The sequence below is a fragment of the Martes martes genome, assembly GCF_963455335.1.
Source record: "Martes martes genome assembly, chromosome: 1".
NCBI lineage: Eukaryota > Metazoa > Chordata > Mammalia > Carnivora > Mustelidae > Martes > Martes martes.
The window spans coordinates 51,349,020-51,375,931 of NC_137888.1; positions in this window are offsets into that span (position 1 = coordinate 51,349,020).

A 26,912-nucleotide genomic window follows, 5' to 3' on the forward strand; every position below is an offset into this window, starting at 1 on the left:
TATGTCATTTTTGTTGCACATTTTTACAAATCTATCATTTTTATTGACTTGTATGTTTTACCACACAAAGACTTTTCATGTTTATATAGTCAAATATGACTTTTGTGTTTTTGACTTATGACTTTTGTGTTTTTAATATTCTCTGTCATAGAGTATACACCACTGATTTTTGTTTTATTGTTTTAATCCATCTGGAACTGACTTTGTAAATGATTTAAATAGTGTTCCAATTTTGCAGTCTTTTAAATGGGTAGCCTGTATTATTTCTAAATAATCTATTCTTTTTCCACCGAATTGAAATATCACATTCTTCATATATTAGAATCTCATTTTGGGGAATCTATTTCTGAATTGTATAGTCAGTTCCACAGGTCACTGGCTTAACAACTAAGTTCTGATAACTGAAAAAAAATTAACACTCCATCACTCTAATTCTTCCCATATTTCTTAATTCTACCAGCATTTATCTTTCTATATGACTTTTAAGAAGAATGAACAGTTTAAAACAAAGGATATTTTAATTAGAACTGTTTTAAATTTGTATAGTATTTCAAATTTAGTTGAATTATTATGCTAAAGATACCATCTTTACGTGCAGAAAAATGGTAAACATAATATGCACTATTTACTTGCTAAGGCTAGGATTTTTAATTTTCTTTATAGGTCCTAGGCCTTTATTAAATTTAATCTTTTTTTATTTTTTTATTTTTTTTATTTAATCTTTAAAGGTTATAAATTTTTCACCATTATGACAGCAACATTATCCATTTTATTTTTCAGTGTTCAATTTAGTATAAAGTTATTTTTTTTCTTTTTCCTCCAGTTTTATTGATATAATTGACACACAACATTGTATGAGATTCAGGCATACAGAGTGATATTTTAATACACATATTATTGCAAAATTATTAACTTTATTACCTCAAATAATTTATTTTTTTCTTTTTTGTGGTGAGGACATTTAAGATCTACTCTCTTAGAAACTTTTAATTACATAATACAGTATTTTTAACCATATTCACCATGCTGTAAAGTAGATCCCCAGAATGTACTCATCTTTACCTGGAACTTTGCACCCATTAGCCATCTCTGTATTGTATCTCTATTATCATCTCTCTATTTCTCTCACTTCCAGTTCTTTATAATAACCACCATTCCTCTCTCTGCTTCTATAAGTTCAATATTTTTAGATTCTGCATATAAGCGACATCATACAGTATTTGGCTTTTCCTCTATGACTTATTTCATGTAGTGCCACGTCTTCAAGGTCCATTGCCATACATGTTGTCACAAATCACAAATGGTATTATTACCTTCTCTCTCAGGCTGAATAATGTTTATAGGTATATAATTTTTATATGTATAAATATATAATATATAAATATGTAAAATATATAATACATATATATATATAAAAATTCTTTATCTGTTGATCTGTAGATGAACAGTTAGGTTATTTCCATATCTCGGGTAGTGTGAATAATTCTGCAATGAACATAAGACTGCACATATCTCTTTGATACATTGTTTTCACTTGCTTTGGATATACCCAGAAGTAAGATTGTTGGATCATATGATAATTCTCTTTTTAGAGTCTGTTTCTTGATTTCTCTCTCTTTTATTTTGCTCCTTTCCTTGTTTTGTTTCTTAAGTTCCACATGTGACTGAAATCACATTGTATTTTGTCTTTCTCTGACTGACTTATTTTGCTTAGCATTATACTCTCTCCTTCCATGTTGTTGCAAATGACAAGATTTCATTTTTATGGTGGAATCATATTTCATGTATATGGATATATATATATGCCACATCTTATCAACTGATGGACACCTGAGCTGCTTCCAAGTCTTGGCCATTGTAAATAATGCTGCTATGAACAGAGGTGCATGTATCCCTTCGGAGATAGTGTTCTTGCATTCTTTGGGTAAATACCCACTAGAGCAATTGCTGGATCATGGAACTATTTTTAACATTTTAAGGAACCTCCATACTGTTTTCTTTTTTGTTTGTTACAAATTTTTATTTAAATTATGGTTAATTAACATATAGTATAATATTGATTTTAGGAGTAGAATTAGTGATTCATCACTTACATGTAAAACCCAGTGCTCATTGTAACAAGTGCCCTCTTAAATATCCATTACCCATATAGGTCATCCATCAACCTCCTCCAACCCTCCATCAACCCTCAGTTTGTTCTTTATAGTTGAGTCTCTTACGGTTTGCTTCCCTCTCTTTTTTTCTTCCAAATGTTGATCTGTTTTGTTTCTTAAATTCCACATATGAACAAAATCATATGGTATTTGTCTTTCTCTGTCTTAGTTCACTTAGCAAAATACACTCTAGGCCCATTCATGTCATTGCAAATGGCAAGATTTCATTCTTTTTTTGCTTAAGTAATATTCCATTATATATATACATTTATACCACATCTTCTTAATCCATTCATCAGTGAGTGGACATTTGAGCTCTTTTCATATGTTGGCTATTGTTGATAACACTACTATACACATCGGGGTGTGTGTCCTTCAATATGTATTTTTAAATATTTTGGGTAAATAGCTAATAGTGCAATTGCTGGATAGTAGGGTAGTTCTATTTTTAACTTTTTGGGGAACCTCCATCCTGTTTTCCAGAGTGACTGTACCAGTTTGCATTCCCACCAACAGTGCATGAGTGTTCCTTTTTCTGCACATTCTCACCAACACCTATTGTAACTTGTTAATTTTAGCCATTCTAACAGGTATAAGGTGATATCTCCTTCTAATTTTAATTTGAATTTCCATGACGAATAGAGATGAGAGCATCTTTCTATGTGCCTGTTGGCTATCTATACTTCTTCTTTGGAGAAATGTCTGTTCATGTCTTCTGCCCATTTTTTAATTGGATTATTTTTGGGGTATTGAATTTTATAAGTTCTTTATATATTTTGGATACTAACCCCTTTTCAGGTAGATAATTTGCAAATATTTTAATTCACTCTTTTGGTTGCCTTTTCATTTTGTTGTTTCTTTTGCTATACAGAGGTTTCTAGTTTGATATAGACCCCTTGTTTATTTTTTGTTTTGTTGTTTGTCCTTTTGAGGTCATATTCAAAAACAATTATTGCCAAGACCTATGTCAAGGCAATTTTCCTGATGTTCTCCTCTATGAGTTTTGCAATTTTAGGTCTTACGTTAAAGTTTTTTAATACACTTCAAGTTAATTTTTGTGAGTGGTGTAGAGTAGGAGTCCAATTTTACTTTTTTGCATCTGAATATGAAGTTTTTCCAACACCATTTATTGAAGAGACTATTTTTCCCCATTGAGTATTCCTGGCTGTCTTGTCAAATATTAGTTGGGTTTATTTTTGGGCTATCAGTTTTATACCATTGATCTATCTGTCTACTTTTATGGCAATACCATACTCTTGTGATTACCATATCTTTGTAGTATAATTTGAAATCAGGAAGAAGGATGCCTCATGTTGCATTCTTCTTTCTCATGATTGTTTTGGTTATTTAGGGTTTTTTGTGGTTCCATACATATTTTAGGACTATTTTCTTTCTATTTCTGTGAAAAATGTCATTGGTCTTTTTGTCATATATAACCTTTATTATTTTGATGTACTTTTCTTTTATATGCAATTTGTTGAGAATTTTTATCAGGAAAGGGTGTTGAATTTGACCAGTGTTTTTTCTGAATCTACTGAGATGATTATCTGATTTTTGTCTTTCATTCTATTAATGTGATATAATACATTTATTGATTTGCATATGTTGAATCATCCTTGCATCCTAGGATAAATGCTATTTGATCATGGTGTATGATGCTTTTACTATTCTGTAGAATTTGGTTTACTAATATTTTGTTAATAATTTTTGCATCTACATTCATCAGGAATTTTGGTCTGTAGTTTTCATTTCTTGTAGTGTCTTTATCTGATTTTGGTATCAGGGTAATGCTGGTCTTGTAATATCAGTTTGGGGGTTTTCCCTTCCTCTTCAGTTTTTGGAAGAGTTTGAGGAGAATTGATATTAATTATTTAATGTCTTGCAGAGTTCACCAATGAAACTATGTGGTCCTATGCCTTTGTTGTTGGTAGGATTTTTACTACTGATTCAATCTACGTATTTGTTATTAGTCTGTTCAGATTTTCTATTTCTTCATGATTCAGTCTCAGTAGATTGCATATTTCTAGGAATTTATCCATTTCTTCTAGGCTACCCAATTTGTTGGCATATAATTTTTCGTCATAGTCTCTTATTATCCTTGATACTTTTATGGTATCAATCATAATCTCTCCTCTTTTGTTTCTGACTTTGAGTCTTCTCTCTTTTTTTCTTAGTCTAATTAAAGATTTGTCACTTTTGTTTAATCCTTTCAAAAACCCAGCTTTTAGTTTTGTGTTTCCTAGTGTGTTTCTGGTCTCTATTTCATTATTTCTGTCCTGATCTTCGTTTGGTTTATTCTGGTAACTTTAGGCTTAGTTTGTTCTTCTTTTCCTAGTTACTTGAGGAATAAGTTAGATTGTTTATTCCAGATCTTTCTTTTGTCTTCATGTAGGTGTTTATTACTCTACACTTCCCTGTTATAATCACTTTTACTTCATCCTGTAAATTTTGGTATGCTGTGTTTCTATTTTCGTTTCTCCCAAAATATTTTTTTTTAATTTCTTTGATTTCTTTTTTGACACATCGGTTGTTCAGGAGAAAGTTCTAAACTCCTCTAATATGTTTCCCTTACTTAGTTGTGATATATTTTACCTCACAAATATTAAACAGTGTGGAAATAGTGGACACACTTACCTTGTTAGCAGGGAAACTTAATTTTTTTTTTCTATCATGTACATGGTTTACTTTTGAGATTACATGCATTTTTTTTTTAATTTTAAAACAACCCATTGATTGCAATTAGTAATGCATGTTGAATTTTCTTCAATGCTTTTTTTAATATTCTTAAAATCAAGTATATATATATTTTTTCTCCATAAAGTAACATGACTTTTGACAGATTTCTTAACATCAATTAATGTTTGTTTTTCTGGAGGAATCACATGATCACAATGCATTATTTTAAAAGGGATATTTGGGGGCTCCTAGGTGGCTCAGTGGGTTAAGTCCTCTGCCTTCAGCTCAGGTCATGATCCCAGGGTCCTGGGATCGAGCCCCGCATCAGGCTCTCTGCTCAGCAGGGAGCCTGCTCCCTCCTCTCTCTCTCTGCCTGTCTCTCTGCCTCCTTCTGATCTCTGTCTGTCAAATAAAAAAAAAATAAAAAAAAAAAAACTAAAAGGGATATTTGACTGTATTTGAGATTGTTGCAATAATATTTAAAAGTGAGAGTATAGTCTTTTAGTGAACATTTATCCAGTTTTTGCATTAAAATTATACTTGTCTTATAGGGAAAAAAGTGGTTTGCTTTCTCTATGCTTTGTTTGTTTGTTTTTTAAGATTTTATTTATTTATTTGACAGATACAGATCACAAGTAGGCAGAGAGGCAGGCAGAGAGAGAGAGAGAGAGAGGAGGAAGCAGGCTCCCTGCTGAGCAGAGAGCCCGATGTGGGGTTCAATCCCAGAACTTTGGAATCATGGCTCAAGACAAAGGCAGAGGCTTTAATCCACTGAGCCATCCAGGCACCCCGGTTTGTTTGTTTTTTTTTAAAGGAACATTGGGTTTATCTCTGTAAGTTTGGTCAAATTTAACTCTGATACTACCAAGGTCTAATATTGGTATAGAACTCTATTTCTATGATAACTTGATATTTTGACTTTCTATCTCCTGTGGGTCCATATAGAAAAATTATTTTTTTCCTAGGAAACTTCCCATTTTATCTAATTTTTCAACTCTATTCATCTAACAATGCAGAAATAATTCTTTCTTTTTTTTTTTAATTTATTTATTTGACAGACAGAGATCACAAGTAAGGAGAGAGGCAGGCAGAGAGAAAGGAAGGGAAACAGGCTCCCCGCTGAGCAGAGAGCCCCATGTGGGGCTCGATCCCAGGACCCTGAGATCATGACCCGAGCTGAAGACAGAGGTTCTAACTCACTGAGCCACCCAGGTGCCCCGAAATAATTCTTTTTTTATTTAAAAAAATTTTTTTTTTCTTCTGGGAGGTTTACTTCCACCTTATTATTTTTCATTTTCTGTATCTAGGCTTTCTCCATCTTCTCCTTAAGTATGTTGAAATAGTTTGTCTTCTTTTGTTGATTTTGATTTTATCAATGCAATAAGTTTTCAATGTATTTATTAGTATTATAATTTTCATTTGTTTTCTAACACAGGACTATCTCTACTTTATTAACTCCTTACTTAGGCTCCTCCTTCAACAAGAGAGGGGACCTGTTTTTGGTTATTGTTGTTGTTTCTCTTTCTTTATAAAAGAAATTAATAATTTCTAATGTTGCTGTCATGGGACAGGAGATCAAAGATTATATCACTGCTGAAAATACAGATAAAAAGTAGGGCATATTGGGGGAAAGCATATAAGCAGAGAAGTAGCAGAGCACACACAGTCCTGTGAACTCTCAATTCACAGCAAAGACTAAGCATAGTTGTACCAAATGCACTATGAACACAGATGCAGCTACCTGGGCATCTGACTCAGAGGAAGCTGAGATCAAATAGGAGTTCCACTCAACATTATGTTTGTAGTTTAGCCTGAAAGAGACTAGGGGACATCTAGTTTCTCCAAGTAACAAAGATTAAATCTCGGGTTCAAAGGTGATACTAGTAATTCTACATCCTAAAGACTGTGGTCTTCATACTAAGGTTCCAGCAGAATGAACTTGCATGCCAGAAATGATGACAAAAGCCAATGAATGGTCTTCTCTTTGTACAAATATCTTCAGTCAAATTGACCAACTGTCTGCTAAGCTACCAAAAGGAGAAAGGAAATAAGTTTCTGATATCATCCAGTTATGTCTGTTTTCAGTTGCACTGCAAAGAAAGTTGTAATATTTATAACTTTTGTAATATTTTGTAAAATATTTTGTAATATTTACACGTTTTGCAATTTATTAAAGTTTTCCTGGTCCCCTAACATGATCAAATACATTCTTGAAGAGAAGATTTATTCCTCATGCTGATGTATAAAGCTTGATATGCACCTACAACATCTACCTAATTATTTATATCTCAGTGTAAGAGAAGCATATTAAAATGTGTTTTTTATCTATAGTAGGTATCTATTTTTAGTTTCTTACTTTTTATAAAATACATTGTTAGTTTAGTTCATACAGTGATATTAATAATTGTTATACTTCATTGGAAATTATAGCCTTTAGTATCCCTATGATTTCTTTCTGTTATTTAATACTTCTCTTCTATTGAATGTTTTTTAATCTTGTGTGGTGCTGATCCCTAGTAAGAGAACTACTAGGTGAGGGTGCTTGTGCAGAGGTAAGAGTGGGCCAGAGAAGTTTTTACAACTTTCCAAATTTATATCTTTTCTGAGGTTGTCACAGTGAAGAACACAAAACATTAAATCTTTTTGTGACCTTTTCTGTCTCACAGTTAAGTCACATTCAGGAATGTTTCCCTGCCTCCGGATCTGTGATTCCCAGTCATTCAGGCCTTGTTTTCCAAATAATTTCTCCCACTTTCAGACATTTTGTTTTACTGTTATGGGAATTTCTGGACTTTCACTCTCCTTGGCTCTTCATCCCTTAAAATCTGAACCTACTCTCTTTTCTAACTATGATGTTTTTCTCTTGGTTCTTCTTCTTTGAACTTGGTTCTTCTTTCAATTCCCCCTCTAAATTAATCTCAGTCCTTATGGGAGGGAGTATTTTTTTGATATTTCTGAAAATCACAGCACTATTTGATCTTCTTATGTTAAATAGTTAAGGTGTTTCTTGTTATTTGTTTGTCATTGCTTACAACTTACAGTTTATGAGAAAATAGCCCAGATTTGCCTAATTGCCTTGGGCTCAGTCAATCAAGCTTCTACTTGAAATTTATTTTTTTTTCCATTTGGTATTCTTTTTTATTTTATTTTTGGCAATTATAGAATTCCACAGCTCAGAGTGTGGATCATCTCCCCTTCCACTCGTACTACTTCTTCCAACAGATTGCTCATTTTGTGCTGGTCTTGCTATTGGTGGTTTGGTCATAGAGGCCCCCCTCTCCACTTCCTGAGGTTCATGGAGTTAATGTTTCACAGTTTTCATTGAAAATATCATCTGTGGAATATTTCCATTGTTAGTCAGACTGATCTCTTTGGTTTTTAGGAGGAGTTTTGGGGAGATTCCTGAATAATGTTGCCTTTGTGATCCCACCATCTATGATATAATTTTGTTGTTGTTTTTATAAGTATTAGAGACTTAGAGTTGCAAAAAATCAGATTATTTTTTCCACACAATACTGAAAGTTTCTGCCTTCTGTTTCATGCTTTAATTTGTAAACTGTTTCTCTAGTCCTCTTTCTCTTAAGTTTTTCAGTATCATTAAAAGGAGTCATAGTCCTTACATTTTTTTTATGGCATTCATAGTGTTCCATTTCAGAGTCTCATCACTTAACACTAGTTAGCTCTTTACTTTCTATCTCTAACCAAATGGAAATTCCCTCCAATCCCTGATGATCGTTGTTATAATCACCACCAGTACCAATTTTTGAATCAGTGAGGTTGTTTAAAAGCAAATGAAAGCAACTCAGTTGTAAGCAAGACTTTTGTTTATTAAAATGATAGTGAGAAAAACACTTGATTTCTTAAAAGACTAAAAAATCAGGCTTAGAAGCCATGTAGCCAGGAGCTATGCCCAAAATCATACAGACTTGTTCAATGAAGGTTTTTTTGCCAGTGCACCTGGGGAGAATTATTATAGTTTGCCCTGCTAATATCATTCACATTGGCACTAGGAGCTGCTTCTAGAAACATTGTCGCTGGTGCCTCTGGAAACCAATTGTATATGGAAGTACTGCTGCTACTCATTACCTAAATGGATCTTCATGGTCTTCTGATTCAGTTTCTGGAATGGGAAATCAGATTGAGAAGCCTATGATATATACTCATTTTCTAGCTGCAAAAGTAAAAAAATAAAAATAAAAGTCATATTTTTAACCTCTTAAGTGGGAGATGGTAACTGCCTTTTAAGTTAAGGATTATCTCAATAATATCAGTGTATTCATTTATTAAACAGAGAGGAATGAAGAATGTTACTACAATTACAACACTAATTTGCTTCCCCATATTCTGATTCACTAAAAGAAACATGGACTTTATTTGGTCATTATATGTAGCATGGCTTTGAAAGAAAGCTATGTATGTCTATGTGTGTGTGTATATACACATATATGTACATATATGCAGTTATTAATCAGATTGATGCTTAAAGAATGTTAAAAACAATGTAATAAGATTATAGGTAAATACATTTAAAATTGCTTTGGAATACAAAAAGGTAGTAACTCAAAGTACTATAAAAAATTTAAATGCATAAGATTTAACTGTAACCCGAAATGCAATTATTCATGTTTTCATTTTGGCACTTATTTAGCATTACAAATAATGAAAATAAAATCCCCAAACATAAAATGTTATGTCTGTGAAATGTAAAGAATGTTAGTAGACAGGATAGTTATAAAATTTAATACTAACATGCTATAAGTACACTCATTTCTAAAGCATAAAGGAGATATTTTCACAGTCAATTTATTTCTAGAAATTTTCTTCCTAAGTAGGATAACACTTTGTCTGTTTTAAAGGGCTCAATATTTTTCACTAGTGAAATATAATTGTATTTCAAAATATGTTGTCTTAAATGTAATAAATTTGAATTCAAAATAAAATGGGGTGGCATCCATCGTATTTGTGGTTGTGGTTAAAGAGATAATATTTAGCATCAGTAGCTCAATTTTTGCATTCTCTTTTTGCTAATGGTATGTTTAATTATGTACACTAAGATACAAAATGAGTCACAGTTTGCTTCTTTTGTTATTGTCTTTTTTTACTTAAATTCAATTATCCAACATTTAGTACATCATTAGTTCAAGATTCAGTTAATCATCCATTGTATGATGATGCTTTTCACAATACATGCACTCCTTAATTCCCACCACCCAGTTATCTCATGCTCCCTACCCACCTCTCCTCAAGCAACCCTCAGTTTGTTTCCTACAGTTAAGATTCTTACATGGTTTGTCTCCACCTCTGATTTCTTTCCATTCAGTTTTCTTTCCCTTCCTCTATGATCCTCTGCACTGTTTTTTATATTCCTCATATGACTGAATCCATGTGAAAATTGTTTTTCTCTCATTGGCTTATTTTCTCAGCATAATACCTTCCAGTTCCATCCACATCGATGTAAATGGTAAAACATCATCCTTTTTACGGCTGAGTAGTATTCCATTGTAGATACATACTGCACCTTTTTTTTTTTTCTTTTTAAAGATTTTATTTGACAGAGAGAAATTGAGAAAGCACAAGCAGGGGGAGGGGCAGACAGAGAGAGAGAAACAGGTTCCCCACTGGGCAGGGAGCCAGATGTGGGGCTTAATCCCAGGACCTGGTATCACAACATGAGCCAAAGGCTGTTCTGTAGCTTAACCAACTGAGCCACCCAGGCACCCCTACTGCATCTTCTTTATCCATTCCTCTGTCAATGGACATCTGGGCTCTTTCCATAGTTTGGCTATTGTGGACATTGCTGCTATAAACATTGGGGTACAGGTGCCCCTTTGGATGAGTACATTTGTATCCTTGGGGTAAATACCTAGTAGTGCAGTTGTTGGGTTGTAGGGTAGCCCTATTTTTAACTTTCTGAGGAACTTCCATACTGTTTTCCAGAGTGGCTGCCTCAGCTTGCATTCCCACCAATAGTATAAAAGGGCTCCACTTTCTCTGCATCCTTGCCAACATTTGTTGTTTCCTCACTTATTAATTTTAGTCATTCTGACTGGTGTGAGGTGGTATCTCATTTTGGTTTTGACTTGTATTTCCCTAATGCCAAGTGATGTGGAGCAATTTTTCATGTGTCTGTTGGCCATTTGTATGTCTTCTTTGGAGAAATGTCTGTGCATGTCTTCTGCCTATTTCTTGACTGGTTATTTGTTTTTTGGGTGTTGAGTTTGATAAGTTCTTTATAAAACTTGGATACTAGCCCTTTTCTGATATGTCATTTGCAAATATCCTGTCCCATTGTATAGGTTGTCTTTTAGTTTTGCTATTTCCTTTGCTGTGCAGAAGTTTTTATTTTGATGAAGTCCCAATAATTTGTTTCTTTTTTTAATCTCTCTTTCCTTTAGAATCATGTCTAGCTAGAAGTTGCTTGGCCAAGGTCACAGAGGTTGCTGCCTGTGTTCTTCTCTAGAATTTTGATGAATTCCTGTCTCATACTTAGGTCTCAACCATTTTGAGTTTATCCTTGTGTATGGTGCAAAACAATGGTCCAGTTGTTGGACACCCAGGTGTCTCAGTTGGTTAAGTGTCTGCCTTTGGCTCAGGTCATGATCCCAGAGTCCTGAAATCAAGTCCCACATTGGGCTCCTTGCTCAGTAGAGAGCCTGCTTCTCTCTCTGCCTGCCACTTCCCCTTCTTGTGCTCTCTCTCTGACACATAAATAAGACCTTGAAAGAAAGAAGGAAGGAAGGAAAGAAAGAAAAAGATAGATAGATAGAAAGAAAGAAAGAAAGAAAGAAAGAAAGAAAGTTGTCCAGAAGAAAGAAAGTTGTCCAGTTTTATTCTTCAACATGTGGCTGTCCAATTATCCCATCACCTTTTGTTGAAGAGACTGTCTTTTTTCCACTGGATTTTCTTTACTGCTTTGTCAAAGAATTGTTGACCATAGACCTGAGAGTCCATTTTTAGGTTCTCTATTCTGTTCCATCAATCTATGTCTCTGTTTTGGGTCAGTACCATGCTGTCTTGATGATTACAGCTTTGTAATAGAGCTTGAAGTCCAGAATTGTGCCACCAAGTTTGGTTTTCTTTTTCAATATTTCTCTGCTATTCAGGGTCTCTTCTAGTTCCATACATATTTTAGGATTATTTGTTCCAGCTCTATGAAAAATGTCAATGTAATTTTGATAGGTATTGCTTTGAATGTGTAGATTGCTCTAGGTAGCAAAGACGTTTTCACAATATTGGTTCTTCTGATCCATGAGCATGGGATGTTTTTCCATTTCTGTGTGTCTTCCTCAATTTCTTTCTTTTTTCTTCTCTCTCTCTCTCTCTCTCTCTCTCTTTTTTTTTTTAATAAGTGTTCTGTAGTTTTTCGAGTACAAATCCTTTTCCTCTGGTTAGGTGCATTCCTAGATATATTATGGTTTTGGATGCAGTTTTAAATGGAATCAATTCCTTAATTTATCTTTCTTCTTTCTCACTGTGTAGAAATGCAACTGATTTCTGTGTGTTGATTTTATATCCTGCCTCATTGCTGAATTCCTGTATGAGTTCTAGCAATTTTGGGGTGGAGTCTTTTGGGTTTTCCACACAATGTGCCATGTCATCTATGAAGAGTAAGAGTTTGACTTCTTCTTCATCAATTTGAATGCCTTTTATTTCTTTTTGTTTTCTGATTGTTGAGTCTTAGGCTTCTAGTACAATGTTGAACAACAGTGGTGAGAGTGGACATCCCTGTCATGTTCCTGACCTTAGGAGAAAATCTGATTGTTTTAGTGGGTCATCCTCACTTTCCTGTTGACTCGGGAAAAGATGAAGAAAGGGGTTCACCAAGGGTTTCACTTATGATACTAGTGTCATAAACTGATTTTTATTAAATACTTTTTCTTTCATTCATTTCTTTCACTTTGTTTCTTTTAATATTTTGTGTATTTATTTGAGAGAGAAAAAGCAAGCATGAAACCTGGGAGATGGGGGCACAGAGGGAGAGAGAGAAGCAGACTCCCTAACTAGCAGGGTACCCTCGAGATCATGACCTGAGCTGAAGTCAGACGATTAACCAACTGAGCCACCCAGGAGCCCCTTTCACTTTGTTTCTATAGTAGTAGAGATTACAAAACAAATTATCCTCTGATCAGAACCAGGCCATGGGGAATGAAATGGGTCAATGGCTTAAGAAAACTGATCAAAATTTGATTGTTTTTATTATATACAAAGAGATAGTTTATTCTTAGTAAATGACACAATAGACTAAATGACAATTTAGAGTTTATCAGATCTGGTTAGGCATGAGTATGTGTGTGTGTTGGCATGTGCACACATGTGAATATATATTTCCAACACTAGAAAGGGTACCCTTGTGTTCAGAATGATTACCCTTAGTAATGTCAGAGTACCACATTTTACACTAGATGTAAATATTTGGTGTGTTTGTAAATTACATGCCGAATTTCAAATTGATTTACTAGATAATGGTATTTTTAATTCACATTTTATCTCCCAGCCATAAATTGTGTATTTACACAACTCCCAATAGATTTTAGGAAGATAGCTCACAATAAATCTCAAAGTATTCAGTACAGAGGAAATTTATCTAAAATGTGTTATACTTTATTGTGCTTTGCAGTACATTTTTGACATTGAAGTGGAAACATTACTTGTTTAATTAAATAAGTTATGCAGCCTTATAATAAAATGTATTTATTAATTATTATTTTATATGCATATGATCTTGGTTGTGGATGCATGTGCTTAATTCAAATACATATAAATTTATGAATGAATTATATTTTATGACTTCACAAATTATTAGCCTTTAAACACAATTTATATAAGATGATTTCTATGAGCATGTATTTAAATTTTAAAATGCATTAGTAAGTAAATATCAACTTACTTTACTTACTAGAATCTAAGGAACTTTCTCATTGTGGGATGCATGCAATCAATACTGATGTTAAACAACATTTCACTTGTCTTATTAAATGGTTTCACTTTTTGTAAATTTTACCGTCATCCCTGAGACATAAAACCAATGGAGCATATCAGCTTGGATATTTTAATATCCACTGTGACTGTAGATATCTGGTACAACCCTAAGTATACATATGTAGACATAGAAATATGCATCAAAATTCACCAGGTCAAGGAACAATCTCTTCTCACTCTCTTAATAGCTATGGGAAAATCTTGGTTTCAGGCAACTGTAAAAAGTAATATTTCATTGTTATGATATAATCAGATGACTCTATTGAGTGATGATAACATATAGTCATACATAATACTTTTTATGTGTAGGAAAATTCAGAAGCATCTTTTTTTCAATAATATTTTACCTATTAGTGTTGCTACTGACAGGACTTACTTGCTACTTGACAGCATGTAAACCGTGGGAAGGATATCTGAAATCCTCTTTGATATCCCAATTTTATTTCCCAATAAAGGTTAGCATGCTATACTTTCCTCTTTATCAAATGACAGAATGATATAGTGAATATAAACATCTGAGTTATTCTTAGATCTCTGTTTCAAATGAAGCTCTACAAATAAAATAAAATAAAATAAAATAAAATAGAAGGCAGTTATAAGTTTTCATTTTTATTTCATATTTTTTTTCTGGGCAATGCCACTCATAGCTAAAAGATTGACAGAAACCATGCTGGCATGATCTCTGCTCCTTGGACACCAGAGACACATATCATTTTTATCAAATTAATGCTTCAGGCATTGAATTTATCGTAATAGGAACTAAAGAATTAGTGAGAGCAGATCTAACCTGAGGGCTGACTTCATGGTTTTTGTGATATGAGGAGTCACCTGGGGCTACTTGCTTAGAAGGGCCCACACTTAGTCAATGCTCTGTTGTTGCCATTTTGAAATTCATGATAATTACTCAACAAATGGTCACCATTTTTATATTATACTTCCCCTGAAGATTATGTAACTTATCCTGTTCAAACTGTGTAGAAAATCAGCAACTTTACAGAAATCCATTGTTTGGTAGATTGTTCTAAGGGCTAATTGATGAAAGTGTCAGTTGTTCTGTTCTTATTTTACATTTTCCCCTTGTGCCTTTTTTTATACAAAGATTTTGAGCCTCTCCATTAGGCAGGAACATAGAAAGGAAAGTAAGCCTTACTTATCTTTATAGCCTCAATGCCTAGCACACACATAGAAATTGTTCATCAAATGTTTGCTTAAGTGAATTTAATTGACCAGCTGTAATGTTAGAGGGCATTTATTAGAAATGATAATTGTTCTGTTATAGATTTATTTTTGCCACATTGAATTATGGTGGTAAAGTTTGTATAAAATATGTATATTTGGGGCACCTGGGTGGCTCAGTGGGTTAAAGCCTCTGCCTTCAGCTCTGGTCATGATCCCAGAGTCCTGGGATGGAGCCCCGCATAGGCTCTCTGCTCAGCGGGAAGCCTGCTTCTCTTCCTCTCTCTGTCTGCTTGCCTCTCTGCCTACTTGAGATCTCTGTCTGTTAAATTAAAAAAATAAAATAAAATAAAATATGTATATTGCTATCTGTAGATAGCAATTCCAATACTAACACTTAAAAATATGCATGATAAAATAACAAATATCATTTCTGCTTTTGAAAATTCTTAAACTAAATAGAGGCAAAAGAATGTAAAAAATAAAATTTTAAAATGAGTTGATATGACTTTTCCAATGTGGAGACTAAGAATATATAATATATATTATATATGGAATATATAATATATATTATTTATGGAATATATATACTTACAAAATAATTTTATAGAATTTAGAATTTGAAGAAATTACCCCACTCAAAATTACTGGATTATTTCCTTTGAGTTTAAACAAACAAAGCAAATATTCATATTCCTTCAATAGTCCCATAGTCCCATTACAACTGCCTACTTTCCTATATTCTTTGAATCCCAAGTTTTTATGAGCTTCCTTCAACACATTCCTTCATAAACAAGTAGCTTAAGACTCACATCAAAAATAAGCAAATTTTGAAGCAAGTTAATATTTGATTTTGCTTGTTCTTTAAGTTTTCTATATATTCAGAAAAGTTATTCAACTCATTTGAAGATTGCTTTATCCAACCCAATGGGAAATTTTTGTCAAATGGGCTGATCAATAGTATTTTTCCTTTTTTTTTTTTTTTCAATTTCATTGAGGTCTAATTGACATATACAGTTGTCAGATATTTAAAGTATACATCATGAAAATCAGATGAATGAATACATTGTGAAAAAATTTCTTTTTCAAGGTAATTAACACATCCATCACCTCACATATTTATCAGGTTTGTTTTGTTTTTGTTTTTGATTTGTGATTTTTGTGTTTTTGGGGGGGTGGTGAAAATTCTCAGCAAATTTCAATTATACAATACAGTGTTAATCAACTATGTTATGTGTACTATGTGTACTATGTTATACATTAGGTCCTAAGATGTTTTTCATTTTATAGCTGAAATTTTGTACCCTTTTAACAAACTCTCCCTATTTTACCTACTCCTAGCCCCTGGCAACCACTTTTTCTACTGTTTCTGTGAGTTTGATTTTTTTTTTTTTTTTAATTACACCTATATGTGCTTCTGTGTTGATTTGTCTTTTTCTGTCTGACTTATTTCACTTAGTGTAATGCATTCAGTGTCCATCTATGTTGTTACAAATGGCAGGATTTCCTTCTTTCTCGTGGCTGAATAATGTGCCACTATAATATATACCACACCTTTTTTATCCATTGATCCACAGATAGATACAGGTTGTTTCCAGATCTTGGCTATTGTGAAAAATCCTGCAATTATCAGGGTGTAAAGATATCTCTTCAAGATCCTGATTCATTTCCTTTAGATATGTACTCAGAAGTGGGATTGCAGGATCATATGATAGTTCCATTTTTAATTTTTTGAGGAGCCTCCGCATGGTTTCCATTGTGGCTGCACCAATTTACATTCTCACCAAGAGTGCACAGGTTTCTCTTTTCTCCACATCCTCATCAGCATTTGTTATCTAGTGCCTTTTGCTAATAGCAATTCTAACACATGTGAGGTGATATCTCATTGTGGCTTTGATTAGCATTTCTCTGGTGATTAGTGATGCTGAGCATCTTTTTATGTACCTGTTGGCCATTTGTTTGTCCTCCTAAAAAATGTCTCTGTTCATTTTATAATCAGATTTTTCTTTTCTTTCTTTCTTTCTTTCTTCTTCTTTTCTTTTTTTTGGCTCTTAAGTTGTGTGAGTTCTTCATTCGTTTTGATTTGTAAATATCTTCTCCTATTTCATAGTTTACCTTTTCATTGTAATGGTTTCCTTTGTTGTGCAGAAGCTTTTGAATTTGATGTAGTCCTATTTCTTTATTTTTTATGTGTTGTCTTTAGTTTTTATATCAAATTCAAAAAAATTTTACCAAGACTTGTATCAAGGAACTTTTTCTCAGTGTTTTCCCCTAGGATTTTTATGATTTCTGGTCTTACGAATAGACACATTACTTTTCTAGCATGTGTATTTCAGTTAATTCAAAGTTTTAATACTGTTTATTAATGGGATTTAGAAGAAATCTCATGATGAAATGGAAAATTTTTTCCTGTAGTTTCCTAATGATCCTTTTTATAATTGTAATTTTATGTAACAGGACTTAAAAAAATAATAATAAGAGGGGCGCCTGGGTGGCTCAGTGGGTTAAAGCCTCTTCCTTCGGCTCGGGTCATGATCTCAGGGTCCTGGGATCGAGCCCCGCATCGGGCTCTCTGCTCAGCGGGGAGCCTGCTTCCCCCTCTCTCTGCCTGCCTCTCTGCCTACTTGTGATCTCTCTCTCTCTGTCAAATAGATAAATAAATAAAATCTTTAAAAAATAATAATAATAATAATGAGAAAGAGGAGAAAAAGAAGGATAGAAGGAAGGAAGGAAGGAAGGAAGGAAGGAAATGACCAAAATCTCCATTGATTGTTATATAGAAGAGTCACAATATCATTACAATGTTATTTATTATCTGCATGTTAATTATTAGTTTTCACTTCATTTAAGTGAATTCTTCTAAAATTGGTCATTATTAGTTATGGTTATAAAATATGCTTCTGGAATGTTCCTTTATGTGAACTGATTTATAGGGAATTATTCTCCTGAGACAAATTGTATCCCTTAATTATGATTTGTTAAATTACAAAAAGATTTCATTATGGGGGTGCCTGGGTGGCTCAGTGGGTTAAGCGTCTGCCTTCAGCTCAGGTTATGATCTCAGGGTCTTGGGATTGAGCCCCGCAAAGGGCTCTCTGCTCAGTGGGGAGCCTGCTTCCCCCTCTCTCTGCCTGCCTCTCTGCCTACTTGTGATCTCTCTGTCTGTCAAATAAATAAATAAAATCTTTAAAAAAAATGTTTCATTATGAACATTAATTTTAATGTGAAATACACACATATATAATTTTATGATTTACATACTTCTATAAAAATACTCAACTCCAAGGCTTTTCACAGATCATTTGCTGAAATCAGAAGGAAGATTAAGCTGATCCTGGGCATAGTCATGTTTGTTTGAGGAGTCATCTGAAACCATTCTAATTAGGAAAATAATGGACAAATCATTGTTTATGTCTTCTTTCATCCCTGATGAGTCTGATACATATGAGTTACAGGATATTTTCTGAATTCTGCATTTCTAGACAATAGTTTGGTTCTTGAAAAAACATCAAAATCTACTGACAGGATGTAGACCTCCATGCATCCATGAAGAAAGAAAGGTAATAGAAAAGGGGGATTATTATAGATTTAGTTAATACATACTGCACATACAACCATCATAAAAAATAAATGCAGGGGCGCCTGGGTGGCTCAGTGGGTTAAAGCCTCTGCCTTCGGCTCAGGTCATGATCCCAAGGTCCTGGGATCTAGCCCACATCAGGCTCTCTGCTCAGCAGGGAGCCTGCTTCCTCCTCTCTCTCTGCCTGCCTCTCTGCCTACTTGTGATCTGTCTGTCAAATAAAATCTTTAAAAAAATAAAATAAATAAATAAATAAATAAATGCAGATGAATTTGGAACAACACAGGTTATACACATGAATTCCTGCCTACTGCACATACAACAATCATAAAAAATAAATGCAGATGAATTTGGAATAACACAGGTTATACACATGAATTCCTGCCTTCAGAGAACAATCAGTTGCCAGAAGTCTTATCCTAAGAAATCTACATAGAATTTAGACTCTCAAATATATTTCTGACTATAATTCATGAGTGAAATGTTAGGGAAACTTAATCTCCTTATCAAAATCCCCTAAAACTCCTAAAACCAAATAGATCTTCATTTCACTTAATTACAAAAAAATGAAAGTTTCTAAAGTGTTATGCCTGAACCTGTGTGGGTGACCTCACTTATTCTGTATAAATCACAAAGATACGCTACAACAAAAAGAAATATTTGTGTGTGTACATACATATACAAACATAGGTATGTGCATAAGCCTGTGTGTGTGTAAATGGATATATAAGTAGATAAATAGGTAGATAGATACAATTTTGTCATTTCAGACTTATATGTACTTGCTTTATCTCAATCTTAGCTCAGTTCCTTTCTCTACAGTGTTAAAAAAAACAAAACCTAATTCGTTATATATTTTTATAGTAAGTAGGGTATTTTTTATTTTTACCCTGGAGGTCAAAGCTTTGATTAGAGATACAAATATATCTTCATTCATACGCTACATCTTTGAATTCCACTTCAGTTTTGACTTCGGGTTTTTTATAGTGACTCCTTGGTGACATTATTTTGTTAGGCTACTCAAAAAGAAATAGAGATGAATACATCATTAAAATACCAGTAAAATAATATCAGACAAAAAGTTCAATGTATTATCAAGGGAAAAAATAGTAAGGCAATACATACATTCCAACACTTTCATCCAAGAGACTGGTAGAATTTTCAAGAAACTTACTACAGGAAAATGTAATAATGCCTAGAGTATAGATGGCAGTAATTGCAGCAAAGGAAGGTATCTTAATTCTATACATGGTTTGGTAATAACATATGTTGTCCAAAAGTCTGTTTACAATCAGTAGCAAAGCATGGCTATCAATAGCAAATAACATTAACTGCAAAGAGCCTTTACTTAGAAACAAGCATTTGTTTCAGAATAAGCGAGTGCATTTCTCAAAACATTAAAATCAACCAGTTAAAACAAGATTCATATATATGGAACCGGTTGCTATCATGTATATTCATGAAGGAATCACACCTATTGAATAGAATGTTATTAATGTTTGTGAAGATGATCAATTAACAACCAGACCTGCCCTCTGAATATTGATCTTTTTTTTATGCCTTTGACTAAAAAGTTTCCTGAAAGAATAACAATCAAGTCTAAATTCTGAATATTGAATAAAGCTGCAATTTGAAAAGAAAAATATGGAAAACTTACTCCTTGATTGAAAAGGTTAAGATATATTTTAGTTGTCTGTCACAGTCAGCTTTCTGCCCTTCACTTTGTGAAAAATTAGACAATACGACACCTTTATGTTCCCTTTATTCATTCATTTTATAGTGATGGGCTAAGGAAGGACACATAAGACAGAGAGAAAATGCAAAAGCTTTATCCAAAATGCAAGTGATGAGAAGAGCCTGGGTGGCTCAGTCTAGGTTAAATGCCTGCCTTCGGCTTAGGTCATGATTCCAGGGTCCTGGGATGGAGCCCCACATCAGGCTCTTTCTTCAGTGGGGAGCCTGCTTCTCTCTCTCCCACTGCCTGCGGCTCTCTGTGCTTGTGCTTGTGCATGTGCATGCCTTCTTTCTCACAAATAAATGAATAAAATCCTTTAAAAAATGTAGGTGATGGATCACTAAATTCTACTCCTGAAAACAATATAACCCTATATGTTAACTAACTAGAATTTAAACGAAATCTTGAAACAAAAAAAAAAAAAAAATACATAATACATCCAATGTTCTATATACACATATGTAAAGTGCCAACTGGGTTTCTAAGGTATAGAGTAGTATGAAGTTAACAGAGTAGACTCAAGCCACACAGAATTCAAAACAGATTAGAAGGATCATCTCAAAATGTCTATGCTGCAGTTGTAGTCTCATGTTGGGTGGTATGGTTTCCCTAAAGTAAGACATAGAAACAGGTTTACCCAACCACTCTTACTATCACAAAGGACTCATTGAAAAACCAACTGGACAAATTCTAGGTCAAAAATAAAAGATTCAGTTAAAAAAGAAAATGTTATTTGCAATATTCTGTCTCCCCAGTACTACATTTGCAACTACAGAAACTCTAAAAAACTTAAAATCATCATTCTTACATTCAAGAAGCTTAAATCTAGATAGATCAAATAAAATAAATGTAATGAACTTAAATAAATTAGGGGCTTAACTAATTTCAGAGAAGTGAGTTATTATTAATATTGAATTTGGCATCAGTTGTTGTTATTCATAATAATTATCTTTCTCAATGACAGGATTTCAAATATTTTCAAGCAAATATGACACGTGACAAAACTTGTGAGGTTGATATTAGGCTACATTTATGAGAAGTTCTGCTATTCTTTACACATTTAAGTATAGTTGTGCCTTAGTAAGTTAACTAATAATGAGACAGACAAGAAAGCTTTTTTCAGTAAGCATCTAATAAAATTAATATTAACACTAATTTATTCACAAATTTCAGTTCAGTGCTTACCATGATCTTATATTGATGTTGGCACTGGAAAGATAATAATGAATAAGACAGGTGTAGCTCTTGTTTTATAAGGCACACAGACCAGTATCTTTTAAATGACAGTGTTTATAAAAAGGCAGTAAGTAGGCGAACTTACACATTCATTGAAAATAATCATTTTTATTTGAGGGTTTAACTATGAGTTACCATAAAGCTGTATCTAAGAACTTGGAAATAAAGAGATTAAAACTGTTCTGCTGAAATTTAACTCAATATATTCTGGATTAGAGAAAAGATCAACAAAGTCATCTTAAAAACAATGGCTTCAAACTTTCATGACAAACTGTAATTTACTTGAATATATTAACATACTAAGGAAAGGAGTCATTCAAAAGGAGGTTGTCAGTCTTGGAAGCAAGGAGAAGAAAGAATCTTGGAAAAACTTTGGCAGACCTCATCCAAACATGCTTCTGAAGCAGGAGAGAGTATGTTCTTAAACAATGCATGCTTTCTCAAAACCAGAATTACGATGTAATAGTATTAAGAGTCTGTAACTTAATAATGTGCACACCAAGCAAATTTCTGGATGTAATTTGCTTTTTAATGAGATCTACTTTCAAGGAAAGATGTGAGTCATGTTGATGAAAGTATTACAGTCTGTGTGGTGGCTTAAATGAGATATTGGCATTCTGACTTTATACATCAGTCTCTGTGACTTTAGTGAATGTGAGGCTAACTCTGAAAGCAATCCATGCTCAGTATGCTGAAGGAATGAGGATTCAAAATCTGAAAACCTGACCTGGATCATGAAGAGTGCATTAAGGTAATAAACACCTTCTATCAAAACACATTATTTGGCTTTCCCAGGCCACAGTCCAGTTTAGCGGGTGTATTATTGAACATGCATGACATTATTACCATAAATTTCTACAATTTCTAATGTTTTAGGTTTCTGCGTGAAAAATAGAGCCACAGCTATAAGTATTGCATGCCATTTTGAGATGTATACACGTAACTTAAACTCCATGGGGTGTATTACACAAATCCTCTCTGAGGTTGTGGGCATTGATAGTCTGATAGTCACATTAGTGGGCTAGGTAATATTTTATAAATCACAGTGTACTGGTAGAAATGAACATAGGCAGAGGACTATGGAAAGACAATTTCAGAAAAGGGACTCTGAACAAATATGTTTTCATGGAGCATAGTATATCTTAGGACCTAGTGAGCAGAGTGATTCTAGTAAATCACTCCATATGATTGTGTTTAATAACAAGTATTTGAGTTGGAAGGCCTTTTTGATCCCAAGTAAAGCCTTCTGAAAAGCTTATCTTTTATCAAGCTATTTCTCATTTACTTCTAAATACTCTGACATGAAATTTAATCTATGATTCTCAAAATTATGTGGCAGAGAGGAAAGAATGTTTCTTAAATATATATATCAATAATAACAATAATAACAATAATAATAATGATAATAAACCTTCACAGGCTGTCCTTGTTTTCAGTACTTCTTTCAAGCATCTGTTTTTCTATTGTATGAATTTTTTCCAAATAATTTTGATTTAACTTTCTTTCTCTCTCTCTCTCTTTTAATCTTCCTGGTGACATTCTATCAGTCATATTATCATGGCAAGAGTTTGTCCTCACAATCCTTAATTGAAAATTCTAGAAGGAAGCTGTTGTCAGTGTTCATTTTATTGTTTTAGTCATGACTGCCCTGGCAGAATGCTAACTTAACCAGCAATATCAAGCAGCTCTGTCCACAAATTAGCTCCTTCATGGGGCAAGGGTTGGGAAGAGGGCAGAGTAAAGACGAAGAGAAGGCTCTAATGAAGTACGGATCCACTGGCCTTCTCCTAGTGATTACCAGGAGGATTTTAAGGGCAGAAGGTCTTTGTTATATTCATGGCCGATAGGAGCAGAAGTAGTATTACTAGTAGTACTAACAAATTGTGTATTGATTGAGTGCAAAAAGTATTTTCCCATGCATTTTTATCAACGAATAAAACCAGACCATAAAATTTCGTTAATTTGGTAGAATGTGCTGGAAGCTGAGGATAATGAAAAAAAAAAAAAAAGAAAGTGTCTCTATGTTTTAATGTAACCTTTCTAGCCCTTCACTATTAATCATTGAACAGTCTTTTAATGTGCATCCCTAATGGGCATGAAGAACATCAATTTCAAAAAGGCTAAGAAACGAGTAGCCACTGGGGCAAAGCCACCACCCTAGCCAAGTGATGAGGCATTTCTAAAAGAGAATAAGGAGATCTGGACAGTGTGTAGAATCTGAGGTTGTTCTGGCTCCCTCACCAAGTGGGATGCTGGCTAGTATCTTCAGCCTTGTCAGCCAGCCTGCCAAAGTTAAAATAAATCCAGGGCAGCTTATCTTTTATTCAGATTAATTAGCTCCTGGGTAGCACGATGAAAATTAATTAGGAAAACACTGGAAAAGATAATGCACAATGTTATCATTGAGAACTGCAAAGTCTTACAGTGTTGAACCAATAAAAAAGAACCTGTTTCCACATGTTTGGGATAATCTTCTGTTTGTGCTTTGGAGTTATTTGCCAGAGGCATTAAGTCAAAGTCACTGATTCAGCCCTGGTGATTTCTGATTTCCTGTGAATAGTTGTGGGTGTGTCTTCTGCACTGTCTGCAGGAACTTCACATAAGACATTAGGTTCATTTTCTGGGGTTTTTTTTGCAGTTTTTTCTTCTTTTTCTTTCTTTCTTTTTTTTAATATACTAATTTACTGAAAACAAAAACAAATTTAAAATCCTTAATTTCTGGGTAAATGCTTATTGACAGTAAAAATACAGGAGTTGAGGTTAAAATCACTACAAATGAGGCACTTCCAGGTTATTTTTTTATAAAAAATATAAGAATGTTTCTCCATAACCATATTTAAAACATGTCATACCATAGAACTTTCTCCACGTCCCCCCACTATTACAATAAAAACTGCAAAGATATATTAAGTTTGTAATTATTCATTTTCAATACCTGAAAATTATCTCTGGAAATCGCTGTTAGATCCAAAGCTTTCACCTAATTCTGTTTGAACACAGCTCGTTTTAACAGATTCTATTAAGTTTCCAGGATAATTATGGTTCCTAAAATATAACTCCACACAGTAAAAGCTGCTATACGTGGAGCAGCAGCTCTAAGCCAACTCCCCGCAACAGTGTTTTAAAGAGCTTCCAGTGTTATTTTCCATAATAAGGCCCACTAGTTGGCAGAACCCCTGGAAGCTATGCAAACAGCAACACATCTGTTCTCTAAGAGGCAAAATGCTGTGTCTCAGTTGAGATGTTTATGCTCTTTACCAGCAACATTGTGAAAGGGCAAAGCCTGGAGCTGGCTAGAAGAAATTTTCCTTTATAGGCTTGCATATTTTTATAGGAAGAGAAAAATCTGGCAATGGCAAAGACAGTGAACTCCTGCACTTCGATTCATGATACTTAGAGAGTAGCCTCTCTTTCAGATTGGCAAAATCAAAGGTGTATGCAATGTTTTGTGTGTGTGAAGTCATAAGACTGAAGACAAGCTGAAGTCCACAGCAGGAAAAGAAAATTTTGAAGTTCATTAATTAGCTTGTTTAAACTATTATTCCCAGAACTGATTATTTGTTTAAATGAGAGGATCAGCCTTGAGTTTTAGTGCTTGTGAGTAAATAAAATGTTTTTGCATTTTGCAAGTGTACTTGAATTTCGTGTCTTGTTCTTTTAACCAAGGAACAAAGTTTAGCCAAGATTTTCATGTAATTACACCTCTTCTAAGATATGACTTAACCTGAAGGAATAAATAATTACCCTTTACAATAAAAATGGGGAGCTCCTGTGGAAAGTATATCATTTCTACTTTACAAATATGAACTCCATACTAGAAACTATCAAAGTCATATTTACAGCCTTACTATACAATTGAGCTTCGATCTCCATGTCTTGCTCCTTCCTGAATATTTAGGTATTTTCCCAGCTATTCAAAAGACAACAGGTTCCAATCCAAAATTCTTTTTTTTTTTTCTATCCCCCAATAATGCTTTCTTCCTTGTTCCGCCCGCATTGCTTTTTTTGGTGTTTTCAGAAGTGCATATTATTTTAACAACACTGTCACTCTCAGTCATCCGGATGAAAACACAGCACTCTCCCACATCTCCCCATCCTGGCAATCCTATTCCCTGTTACTACCCGCCTGCTTTGAAGCTTCGTTTCTTACCTTCTACATACAAAGATGAGCCTTCTATATTGTTTTTCCCCACCAGCATCTGCCTTTCTAATCTGTTATGAACAATACAGTTAGATTTCTGATTCCTTACTCAAGGACACTACCATATACCATGCAAAGCTCAGAGACTTTAACTCCGTCATCAAAGCTCAACCCCTACAAAGAATCAGATGAACTGTTGAACAAACATAGATGTGGAGCAATTCATTCTATCACCTGGTAGCCATCAGGGACTATGCTGTGCACTAGAACATAATGCAAGCTGAACCAAAGTGGCCTTTCTCCTTATGGAGCCTATAGCCTACTGGGAAGCTAAACTTGTGTGAGGTTTTTTGTTCCACTCATTCCTAGCTGGGTGACTAAACAAGTAAGTGCCTTACCCTCTCTGACTTGTTTTGTGTATTAAATGTGATTAAGGCAAAGAAAGTACTTACCCTTATTGAATTGATGTAAGAATTAAATGTTTCTGGTTCAGAGCATTTATTCTGAGGTTATTCAGTGAAGGTAAGTACTTCTTTCCATTCTCTCCAATTGACCACATACCAGATTTAGCAACTTCTGCTCTGAAGACTCATGCCAGTCGTTGTCTCAAGGCTTCCCCCGATGCTGCTAGTTTCATTTTCTCTGGTATCTAAATCTCTATCATGTGCCTTCCCTTATTATTTTAATTAACTTTATCATAGTCATTATTATGATTACCATATTTATTACTTCTTTCACCATAATTGCTATTGTTGTTTTCGAAATTCTTACTGTGATCTAGGCCTTACTTTTATTTAATCATCATTAAAGAAAGTATAATATTATTCCCACTCTACAGATGAGAAAACTAAAGTGTGTTGTTAAATGGGAAGGTGTTAAGTAGCTTACTAGCTCATACCACATCACTTAGCTAGTAAATTATGAAATTAGGATTCAAATCTACATCTGCTTGACTCCAAAACCCACACTCTTAGCCTCTGTATTATGGGACTTGTCACAGGCTCCTGCAATGTCATGAGCCTGTCTTGGGCAGTCTATTAGCAGACACATCTATTAAAATATATCTAAATGATATAATAAAATGATATCTCTTAATACCTTTATTAAAAACATAAATTATGTTTTTGTGTAACACTTTCATATCATCCCCTCACCCAGGACCAGGCCTATGGTAAGTGTTGAATACATATTTACTGACTGAATAAACGTATGGCCGAAGGAGAGAAGTTACATTTG